Raw genomic sequence first — 12,961 nt, forward strand, 5'->3', positions numbered from 1 at the left:
ACTACGCCGCTGTTCAGACATTCTTATCGATCCAACTTGTGAAACCATGAAGGTCGGTTAACATAAGGGAACATGATTCGTGGATAGTATATAGTCCACACACACACACTGCAGCACCTATAGAAATGTAACTGAGAGGCACACACTCCGACAGAAGGTCATAACAACAGCAAAGGTGGTGTATGAGAAATAGCGGTGCGTGGCTCGTGGTCCTCCAGCGAGTATTACCAACATGTGGTGGTGGCACTCCATCACAGTCAAGGTGGCACTCCATCACAGTCAAGGTGGCACTCCATCAAACAGTCAAGGTGGCACTCCATCAAACAGTCAAGGTGGCACTCCATCACAGTCAAGGTGGCACTCCATCACAGTCAATCACAGTCAAGTGGCACTCCAGTCAGGTGGCACTCCATCACAGTCAGGTGGCACTCCATCAAACAGTCAGGTGGCACTCCATCAAGTCAAGGTGGCACTCCATCAAACAGTCAAGGTGGCACTCCATCAAACAGTCAAGGTGGCACTCCATCACAGTCAAGGTGGCAGTCAGTCAAGGTGGCACTCCATCAAACAGTCAAGGTGGCACTCCATCAAACAGTCAAGGTGGCACTCAGACATAAGGAATGGCACCAAACTCCTGACACTGATAATAACTAACATATATACAGTAAATACCTCTACACATTCACGCCTGAATTCATCAACACACACACACACACACATGCACTTGGATGCTTGAACGAGATCTTTTATTCATTTCTCTTCTCCCCCACCCTTCGTCTTTCTCTCTTTGTAATCCTTCTTTGTCTATTTTCAAGCACCTGCCTCCCTCTCACTTCTTGTTTGTCTGACCTCTCTCTTTAAACGCCTCCCCCCTCGCTCTATCTACCTATATTCATCCTTTCTCCCTTCCCATGCACCTCTCTACACCCCCCTTTGTCGGCTTTCTCTCTGCTCCCCTCCCCCTCCCCCTTTCTCTACCTTCCCTCCTCCCTCTACCCCTCCCTCCCCATCACTCATAATTCAGGCACACAACTCAGCCTCGCCTAGGAATCCCTTTACGGACTGTACAACTGCTTTACTGCCTTTCCCTCTAAAAAGGTAATACTCACGAAATCCAGACAAGTGAAATAAACATATTCGCTTTGACCGTAAATTAAAGCTTATGGTAAACTAAATAAAATAGTGTTGTTCATATTTTATTTTACATTATTTTTGTCTTCGCTTTAGTCTCAGATCCACAGGTGATAAACAATATATTGATTTCATATCTGTGATGGTCCCCCCTCCGCCCCCCCCAAAAAAAATACCTTCCCGATCAATCTTAAATCTCACTTTCTCTCCAACATTGAATACAGCTAATGGAGACCTGTCATGTCACCGGGTATCTGAAAGCAACAGTTACATAATCCATTGTCATTCTCATTTCTGTCCCTACAAGCAGATCCTCCTCTTCCTCTCCTGTTGTTTGGGTTATATGTCGTATATTGATATTGTTCTTATTACTGTTTTGTCCATCTTGACTTTCCATTATATCGGCAATCTCTTATCCACTACGAGTCCTGGAACGTCCTTGTCATTATTCCAGTGTCTCTTTCGCCTCAACTTCGTAGACGCCTTCAGCTGTTAAAAAGATCCTACGACCAAGGTATCTATCTATGACCATTCACTTGATCCAAGGGCGTATGTCTACTGAAGAGATGTTTTCTATACCCATCTGGCTGCCTAATAATGTTTCCTACACTTGACTCAGATCATTCCAGACTTTCTTGCCACAATGTATAGCGTGTTGTCGTTGTTTTTCTTCTGGTACAACGATGCTTATTAGGTCAACATTATATTATAGTTCTCGTAGTTTTCAATTTCACATTCCTTCACTCAGTAGGTCCATGATAAACACAAACAAGGATGGTCCTAATGCTGATCCTTAATGTACTCTGACTTCCTCTTGTATGTACAGCAACTACACTCCCTGGTGCCTGCCCTGGTGTACAGTACAACACATCTCCTTTATCATATTGACTCGCTTTTCTGCTACTCTTCTTTACATTAGGTAGCTACACGGTACTCTGTTAGCTGATAAATATTACTCTTACCGTTGATACTATTATCTCATGGTGACTTGGAGCACAAAAAAAAGGCACAAATTTTGTTTACCTGTTGTTGTCAGGAGCTAGAAAGAGGTAACACATCAAAGCCTGTAACATTTACGAGTCAACCCACGTCATCAGTCACGTGGGCCTGCAGTCATGAATTAGTATGAGATATTACAGGTGTATATATATATATATCCATCTAGTTATCCAAGAAAAAGTTGGATTTTAACAGCTCTGTGGTGGTTTATCCTACAGTAATGGTATACCCCCCCCCCCCAATATAGTGATTTTTCTCTCATATAAAATCAGTTAAAAATATCCAGTTTCAAATATTCAAATATCTTGTGTTAGGCAATAGGATACGCGACGCCTCGATGAATAAATTTAACCATGACATATTCTGACCACTCCCAGCACTTTAGACGTGTTCAAAAAATAATTCAACCAATAAACCAAATCGATATGGTTATAATATTCCTTCCTCGCAATGGATAATAATCACATCTTGTTAATTACATAATTACCCATAAAAAAGTCAATCATTCACAAACTCTGAAGAATCGAACTAGCGACACCTGGATTTCTAGATAAATACTATAACCCCTCCGCCACGGTATCCTCAAAAGCTGGGCAAAGCCTCATAATAACGTCAGATGGCGGATTAACTACAAATTCTTAGTCTCTTGAGTATGATGATCTGTAACCTCCTGAGTACAATATGGTGATCGAGGTAGAGGTCATATTATTCAATGGATTAACACATAGTATACAAAATATTAAGTCATCACACTCAAGTAGATAAATCATGGTTAACCCATTGAGTGCCATGATTTAACCTCTTGAGTGCCATAACTTAATCCTTTGAATGCTATGACTTATCAACTTGAGTGTCATAATTTTTAAGTCATGGCATTCAAAGGTTTAAGTCATATCTGGCACGCAACAGGTTAGGACACCTAATACATGACCCGACTCATTGTTCTCGGGTCTTTGATATCGTACTGAAGCGAGTAATTAAGGGCCTCAGGTATTCTTCACAAGAGCTCGCACGCTTGCTTGCTTTGTTTACATTGATCTCAAGACGGCAATCGAGAGACAGCGAGTAGTGACGGGCCCGGAGAGAAAACTGCGTCTCGCTCACGGCCTCCTGACGTTTGCTGATCAAATATGTCATTTTTCAATTACACAGCGAGAAGAGCTGACAAACGCTGCGGAAGGGTTCATTTGACTTGTAGGAGAGAGAGTTTTTCACAACATTCCCTGTGCTCTGCCGTCGTCCCGAGAAGCATCTTTAATTTACAGGATCTCTATTATTTTCCTGAACACAGCTTTGATAATTCTTTCACTGGCCAGTCATATTTTCCCTAACAGTACAGTATAAACTTTCGCAGGGTAAAGCGCAAGGGTGTTTTGTCCCCATGACTCGGCACAACACAGTGACCACGAAGAAACACACAAAATATTCACTTCTCTTATAAACATTTGTCAATATGACTTACATCAAGTAAACTCGTACAATGGTGAGCAAATAACAAGTAGCTTCAGAATGCACAAAGATATCTGCCTTGAACAACAAAACTAAAAACAAGTACATTTAATTCCCCCTCCCCCCGATTAACAGCAAGTAAACAATGTTATATTAGCAAAGGCAACATATTTTCCCAGTTCGTGAATGATTGACAGTGTACGTCAGTGACAGTCATGTATAGAGCTGCTACATTATATTAGATTAGCTGAATGTTGCTCTTTAATCTACAAAGGTCATATGAAGTGGATTGGTGAATTATTGCAGCCTATGACAGATGAATAAATTTTCCTCCGTTAGTGAGTGAGGCAGTAATTTAGTGACAGTGGCGGATGGAATTGTTGGCTCTGGTAATAAATATTGTTTTCGTGGGAACAGCAAACAAAAGAATTATATTTGCTGCTCTCTTGTAAATAAACAATGAATAATTAGCGGCGTGAAATATCGGTCAACTTCATTTACCATTTTGTAAACCAAACCCATAAAGACAGATATAAACTTCTATTTCAGTGAACAGTATGACAACTACAAGCCATCCTCTGACTGCTGACTGAACAGACCGTCAAACAAAGTGTAGTTTTTCTATACTGTTTATATGAATAATACTGATATGAACAGTAAGCAGCCACTGTCCCCGTGCCTCCCTGAACAATAACAATAATAATAATGAAAATAAAAAAATTACGATAAAAATTAATGACAACAATAACAATAAGAACAAAAATAATATATTAAAAAATACTAGCACAAATAATCATAAAAAAATAGAAATATAACATAATTACCAATAGCAAAAACACTAACAGAATTAATAATAAGGTCATCATGAAAACCAAAAACTTCGTGTCAACCACAGCAAGTCACTCAAACCTCAAAGGAGACGTTTAGTAATGAGTAACAAAAGGAAAAAATCACGAGGAGGAGAGAGAGAGAGACCGCAGACACAATTTTTATCTCTTAATAACTTTTTAACTATTAATGGACTCGTGTAACTACCAACCCATTTTACGAGCTTAGAGTCCTTAGTTGTTGAAGTGTAGTAATAAGATTATAAACTCCAACACAAGAGACATATAAACTTGGTAGTGGTGTGTGTGTGTGTGTGTGTGTGTGTGTGTGTGTGTGTGTGTGTGTGTGTGTGTGTGTGTGTACAGTCGGTAAGAGTTCCACAGTCAAGGTACAACAGTAATAAACGAGAAATGATGGAACCTCAAGTTTATTAAATTGAGTTGAACGAAGGCAGGAAGGCAAGAGTCTCCACCAACTGTTATTGTTTTTAACTGTGACCTGGGAGGGGTAGAGAGAGATAATCATAAACTGACCTCATCCTTCTTTGACCCTTGATGACCCCTCGGTGACCTGAGCTTTAACTACCCCCAGGTGACCTATGATCGAACCAACCCTTCCTTTGACTTCTGGTGTTAGTTACTTTGGATTAACCGCTCTATCCCATCTCTGACCTATGAGGCTATCTGACCTATGACCCTTCGATGACCTTGTACTCACCTATGCACTTTTTGACCTTTACCTCTTTCTTGACCTTGACATAATCACCCAACCTCCTTTAAAACGTCAGCTGGTGAACGTATCCTGCCAGATTGAACTAATGAGTCTAGGTAATTCTCCAGGTAACGCTTGAACAAAATAAAACGAATAAAGGAAAGAGAAACAAATGAGAGAATTGGAGTAAAATTGAATAAGACGACGAATAATTTACATAGAGAACCCAATAACTGACAGAATTTAGAGTAACAGGAAATAGTTTACTCAGAGGACTTCAATTAGCCAACTGAAACAGAATAACGAAGTGAAAATGAATAAAATATGAAGAAAAAAAATTATAAACGGGATTACTCAGTTACTAAGAGCATAACGGAATGAAAAAAAAAATATTAACGCTAAATAAAAAGGAACAACAAAAATAAATTAATTACACTATTGAAACATACAGCAATGGAATATAAACTGTAAACAATGAATAAGTTACATGACCGAAACAAAAATAATAAAAACAAAAGCAAAAAAAAATATACACGACTAAAACAGAGGAGAGAGAGAGAGAGAGAGAGAGAGAGAGAGAGAGAGAGAGAGAGAGAGAGAGAGATTACCACACACACACATATATATCACACTGGTCATATAATCCGTGTTAATAATGAGGCACTACAATACATAACTCATCCTATACGAATTCATAATATACTGAAACAAGAGGAAATTACAGAAAGCCCTAAACAAATACTAATTTATGTACTGTACACCTGTTCATAAAAGTTACATAATCTCTGTACCTGTAGTTGTTTTTGTTTCTGTTGAGTACGATTAATTAACCCCTTGAGTAGGCCACTAATCAATGGGGTTAAGTTAAGCCTGTACTCAAGGGGATAAATCACAAACGCATTAAAGGACTCAAATCGTCGTACCCAAGGAGTCAAGTCATCGTACTCAAGGTTAAAAATCGTACTCATTGCGGATAATTCTTTGTACTCTAAATGTAGTCACCGCACTCAAGGGGATAACAATAACATTCATTGGACTCATTCATTACACTCAAGGGGTAGGCATGCTACTCAGAGGTCAAAATACAATAGCACTAACAACAGATAAGTTCTCTACAAGTCCTCGTAACACTTGGGTCATTCACCTTTAAGGAACAATACGTTGTAAAACAAGGTCAAGTGATTTCCGACTCTTAACCACACACAATCTATACTTGGCATCAATCAACCAAGTCGTGTGGGTTGGACTAAAGCTTGTCTATATACCAGCTTAATTTTTTTTTATTTTCATTCAGAATATTTATAGCAGGTTCATAGTTCCTTTCATTGGCAAAACTGGAGGCAGTATGTATTCAGAAAACGAACCCCCAGCGAAATGTATGAACGAACCCCCACAGAAATGTATGAACGAACCCCCACAGAAATGTATGAATGAACCCCTACAGAAATGTTTGAACGAACCCCCACATAAATGTATGAATGAACCCCTACAGAAATATGTGAACGAACCCCCACATAAATGTATAAACGAACCCCCAAAGAAATGTATGAAAGAACCCCACAGAAATGTATGTAAATATTATGTATATAATAAAAAATACATACAGCAGCACCACTATTATACACATTGGTGTTCCTATCAACAAGGTTTAGAGTGCCAGTAATGGGTGCCTCCAGTGTGGATATATAATCCAGCTTACTGACTGTTGCATCTTATGGTGCTCGGGTATTCTGTCCAAGACTGGCTCTGCTATCGACCGTGTGTGTGTGTGTTTCTTGACAAAAGAATTAGTAATACTGTAGAAGATAGTCAGAAAAGGCGGTAAAGTCCTCCTCCGCGTTACACCAAACTCCAAAGGTTCATAACTTTGGATAATAACGGCAGAAAATGCTGATGATTACTGAAGTCATCCGAAATTTTAGCGTTACTGTGTCGATATATTTAGGATGGACGGATTAACGGACGGATATCACATATTTCTGTGGTCATCTCGGGACAGCAGGAGACAATAAGGATACTCTTACATATTCATAACCGGATTAGTTAGTGACGATAGACTATTAATGACTTTCACAGTATAATGCTTATATGAAAATCTGAACTCGTGTCAAATAAAAACTGAACTGCTGTCAAATAAAAACCTTAACAATTGTCAAATAAAAACTTGAACTGTTTGTCAGGTGAAAATCTGGGTTCTTCTCAACTGAAAAAATTAACTTTTGTTAAATAAAACCTCAGCTGTTGTCACTGTGAGAGTAGCGACCAGGACAAAAATCTGTGCCAGTGTCACCTGTCAGTACAGGAGCCGACCTTCCCTGTGCTCTAAATATGTTAGTTTGGTGCTAAAAAAATTCACGAATTCTCTTTTCTTACTTATGTGTATTTTATTTAGTTCTCCCTCTCTAATTCCTCCTATGCCTCTCCTTCCTTTATCATTCTATCTCTTATTCCACCTCATAAATTAGATAAATATAATTAAAGAACAAAACACACCTGAAAATACCTGTTCCTGGCTCATACCGTAGCTGAAACATAACACTTCAACACCTGACTGATAATTATCTTGACATACTAATTTATTTAAGGGCCTCGACCATCAAGCCGCCGCCCCCTCGACCAAGACATATTGGAAAGACATAATTACATCAGCTGTTTACACATCTTAACCTGCTGAAGGAGAGCCATTAAGGCGCTACTAACGAGGCGTCAAAAGGAGGCTCAGTCTAATTGGGTAGAGATGGTAGTTAACAGGACTTCAACCCTTCTCCAACCAAGTCATCAATTATGGTTGGTTACCTGCTGCTGATTGTGATTTAAGTACAAGCAAAGGTACATATAGTGTGTGTGTGTGTGTGTGTGTGTGTGTGTGTGTGTGTGTGAACAGTAAACAAGGCCTAAAATAAAGCAGAGCCAATTTTACCACTTATGAACGAAACTTCATAAAACTTGAGCAATACGACCCAAAACTTATCCCTATTTGACAAAAACATCAGCTGTGGTTTAAGGCTTTGGACGATAATCTCAATTTACCGTGACATATTATATAGATATATCTATATCAAATCCATAGGAGCAATACGATAAAATATATATAGTTATTATATGCATTGTGAAGGTGGAAGTGGTGCCGTATTCCTCCCCTGGCTGACGGCCACCAAGGTGTCCCCAGGCGGTGCTCAGCTGCGGAGGAATACACCCACCCCGAGGTTCTCACTCCTGCGTTTCCTTATATTATTTCTTTTCACCTAACTGGCAAAGTTAAAAAACGTCTGACTCACAAAAGGATAGGTCATCAAGAGGTCATTTGTAAGTTATCCAATTAAACTGTGGTGAGAGAATACATTAAATTAGATCTCATGAGCTGCGTCAAATATAGATTCTCCAAAAAGAATCGTATCTTAATTTCTCAAAAAAACTGTGGTGAAAAAACATCTTTAACTGGACCCCTTAAAATTTGATAAAACTCAGGGTTATTAAATACATTTGAACATATCCCCCCCCCCCCCGCCTCCCATGAATATGTGAGAGGGCAACATGTTAACTCACTTTAGCTACAGTTACAAAGATTAAGGCCAAAATGACTTCTAAACTGTCCACAAATTACCGTAACTGGACACGTTCTTTCACCTTTACCTGGGTGAAACATTATCATATACGTTATTGATAATCTATGCCTGTGCATCACTTTACTTACTTAGGGGAAAACTGAACTTACGAACCCTTAAGAAATAGGGCCCAAGGTCGGGAAGGAGACGCACATCCATGTCCGGAAATGGAAGCGGGTGTGTCTTGTGACTAATGGTGTGTGTGTGTGTGTGTGTGTAGGGGGTGAAGTACTCCCGAGGCAGGCGTTCCTTAATTTGTCTTCCTAAAGGTCGAGCAGGTTCTCCAGTACCAGTGTGTCAAGTTCCCTCTCTGTACATTTGTCTTTCTGTCTGTCGTGTAATGTTATGTGTGTGTGTGTGTGTGTGTGTGTGTGTGTGTGTGTGTGTGTGTGTGTGTGTGTGTGTGTGTGTGACTTCTATAGGTCGAGCTGGATCTCTGATGATATTAAATCCCTTTGTCTGTATCTCACTTGTGGCGCGAGACTAACGAAGTGAGGCAGGATAGTGCTCTCTCTCTCTCTCTCTCTCTCTCTCTCTCTCTCTCTCTCTCTCTATCTCTCTCTCTCTATTACTGATTTTAATACACCTATGTCTCTTAAGGTACGAAATTCTACCTGGTCTTATTCTATCAATAGTATAGTATAGTATAGTGTGTGTGTGTGTGTGTGTGTGTGTGTGTGTGTGTGTGTGTGTGTGTGTGTGTGTGTGTGTGCTGGTGGTAGTGTCACAGAGGCGAGGGGAGGGAGTCAGTCAGCCGTGGTAGTGATGGAGTGTATGGCTCAACATGTCTTGGAAGAAGGTAAGGTCGCTTCTCTACTGGTAAGGGTGGTGGATTTAGTTCTGTTTGTCTGTCTTGTCTGTCTCTGTATGCTTGTCTAGTGTCTCTCTGTATGTCCTTGTCTCTACACACACACACACACACACACACACTGGTGAAACAGACTTATCTACAGAAAAGATCATAAACGTTCACATATGTAAACACACATACAGAAGAGAAGAGAAGAGAAGAGAAGAGAAGAGAAAAGAGAAGAGAACTTACTTACTTACTTCCCTCACATAAACTTTGCGACTCATTTACCAACCAAAACTCCACGAGAAGACTGGACAGACTTTTAAAACGGGGAAAAAATCCTCGTTAGAACTGTAAGTCAATTATGGCGGGCTATATTCTGAAACACTCTTATGAGGCTGTTCTTCCCTTTAAGCTCTATTCACTCCACTACAGCTACATTAAAAAAGTTGGACTTGAAAGATTTACCTCACGCCAAACAATTCTCTTTCTAGGTGTGTTATTAATTTTCGGTGACGTATACATGTGTGTCTTTACTTAATTAAGAAAAGTATGTCTCTTACTTTAATTAATTAGGAAATATACGTCTCTTACTTTAATTAATTAGGAAATATACGTCTCTTACTTTAATTAATTAGGAAATATACGTCTCTTACTTTAATTAATTAGGAAATATGCGTCTCTTACTTTAATTAATTAGGAAATTTAATTAATTAGGAAATACACGTGCCATACTAAATTATTGTACAGTCATAGGGAGAATAGTTTCTGTACTCCACTATGTATATGTTTCAGTGGTTGTACTAGTGATTTTCCCTGTATTCTTGTAATGTTGTTGCTGAACTTGTAATCATATCTGTACACACACACTCGTCTGTACACCTGCAACAAATTTTATTAATGTACTTGTACCTATGTCTTCCTGTATCTGTACCCATCTCTACCTATAGCTGTACACTTATCTCTACCTGTAATCTTCTCTGTATCTTTACCTGTACCGGTACCGCTTTCTTATAACTTTAAAACTCACACAGATGTCCATAATTATTTCTCTTGCAAAAATTAATAAAAAAAAAAGATGGAACATTTCTTGAGTATATGTACATTAATATAAACATTCAACGTCTCAAATAAACATCAAAATTTTCAGCATTTAAAATACCTGAAACTCTTGACCACAATGAAGTACATATTTATAACAATTTATTTCCAAACGTAATCCCCAACTCGTGTCCACTTTATAAAACGAAAAAAAATTACTGGTTAACTCAATTAAGAAGATAATCACAACAAATTGGATGGAGGGGAGGAGACCCACAGGTAATTAAGGTCCACCACACCTGTCCCACTCACTCAGGTAAATGTAGAAGCTTAAAACACTATAGACAGTTATTGAAGGTGAGGTTGAGTGGTATTATACTAAGTGGAGATAGTGTATTAGTTGAACAGAACCCCGAGCTGTGAGAAATAGGGAACAGGAATACCAAAAGAAATATCAAACGTGTTGTATTAACAAAAAAAAAAAAATAAATAAAAAATTAATAATAATAATAATATTATCCATGAAATATCCATTAAAATAATTTAGACAAAAGCCTAAAAAACAAAAACAAATGACTGAACAATAAGGCTAAAAACATTCTTGTCACTTAGTTAAATTAACATATTCTTAAGAACGCGCAACATAAGATGCTTTAGTCCACACTGTAAACATTAGGACAATCCCACTAAAATACCTCAACTAACAACGACTCCCACGCGACTTGTTTTAATAATTATAATTAAAACTTGAGCTCAGGTAATTCACGAACGAGTTAATGGCCTAATACCATTTCGTGTGGAATACTAATTGCTATGTTATTATGAAACATGTGAGTTGAACTGTTTCTACGAGTGAGAATGTTTCCAGTCAAGGTTGTGTAATGTGTGTGTGTGTGAGATTAAGGATTATATATGGACGCTTATTCTCCGTCAAAATGTATCTTATTGTTGAGTAAAGATTACATAATTATTATTCCTCTCTCTGTCTTTCTCTTCATTTTTCTTTCTCTCACTCTCTATTCTTTTTTCTTCTCTCTCACCCTTAAATAGATCATTACTTATCACTTTTAACACTTTTTTTATCACTTACCACTTGTATCATTACATCAAATTACACCGACACTTTACAGTAAATCAATCACGTTTATGCCTTCCAACAGCTACCTAATCAATCACGGAGAGAGAGAGAGAGAAAGAGAGGGAGAGAGAGAGAGAGAAAGAGAGAGAGAGAGAGAGAGAGAGAGAGAGAGAGAGAGAGAGAGAGAGAGAGAGAGAGAGAGAGAGAGAGAGGTGTGTGTGATAGAAACAATGATAAAGCCACACAGCCAGAACTCAGCCACCCAAAATCTCTTTCTATTTTCACCATGTGGTAATTTTTCACAGTAAATGCCAGGCCCCTTCCCTCAGGTAGAAGGTAGAGGAGGAGGCAACACGAAGGGAAGAAAGTAGGGGGGGGTGTGGGGGAAGGAGGGGGTGAAGGAGGCCCTGATGGGGTAACGACACACCACCGAGCTACTCTGTGGTGCATCTCACTGATTACTTCCTCACTTGAGTAAACACAGGTGTTAGAGTGACAGCTGCCCGTAGGTGATAGCAGTTTGTCCCTATACCTGCGAAGGGGCGCCAAGAGGTCTACCGTACGTACAGGTACTCTTGGCTTCCCTGGCTGACATGAGGTGTCCTACGTTTTATTTATATAACCTAGATGCTGGTAGGTGGTGAGAGGTTTAGTAGGGTCTGGTGCGTGACAAGGGGTATCTTGTTCTGCCTAAGTGACATGTTTAGTACCACCATCCACCAGGAGGGCCGGAAGAACACAGGTGAATGTGGGGCCTATAGGCACGACTACCTGTTTGGACAGTGGCTAAGGTAGTAACACGGGAGTTAGGGAAATAACACAAGGTCTAGCAGTAACTGATAAGGGCTAAAGAAAGTACCACAAACTGATAGGAACTAGGGAAGTACCACAAGCACTAACAGGAACTAGGGCAGTACCACAAAGTCTGACATGAACTAGGGAAGTACCAAAAGGACTGACAAGGACTAAAGAAAGTATCAAAATAACCAGGGAAGTACCACAAACTCCACCAGAAACACAAACCAAGATAAATAACTCGTCATCCGCCACCTCGTCTGTGACCATAACACAATACAGAGCCAAAGTGAAATGCAATATGCAAATTTCTTTATGTCTCTTATATCAAGGCCCTTATGTGGGTCTAACGGCACACAGCATCTGGTCCTGCAGTGCTGTCTCTATTAGCTCATCGTGATACGTTGATTGTGATGATCTGTAAACACTATCATGGCTTATTCTAATTATTATTTTTTTCTATTATCGCCGTTAATATCATCATTACCTTATCTTCACAATTCCCTTTTTCATAAAAACTTGCAGTAAAAT

The sequence above is a fragment of the Homarus americanus genome, unplaced genomic scaffold, assembly GCF_018991925.1.
Source record: "Homarus americanus isolate GMGI-L3 unplaced genomic scaffold, GMGI_Hamer_2.0 scaffold56241, whole genome shotgun sequence".
Classification (NCBI taxonomy): Eukaryota; Metazoa; Arthropoda; class Malacostraca; order Decapoda; family Nephropidae; genus Homarus; species Homarus americanus.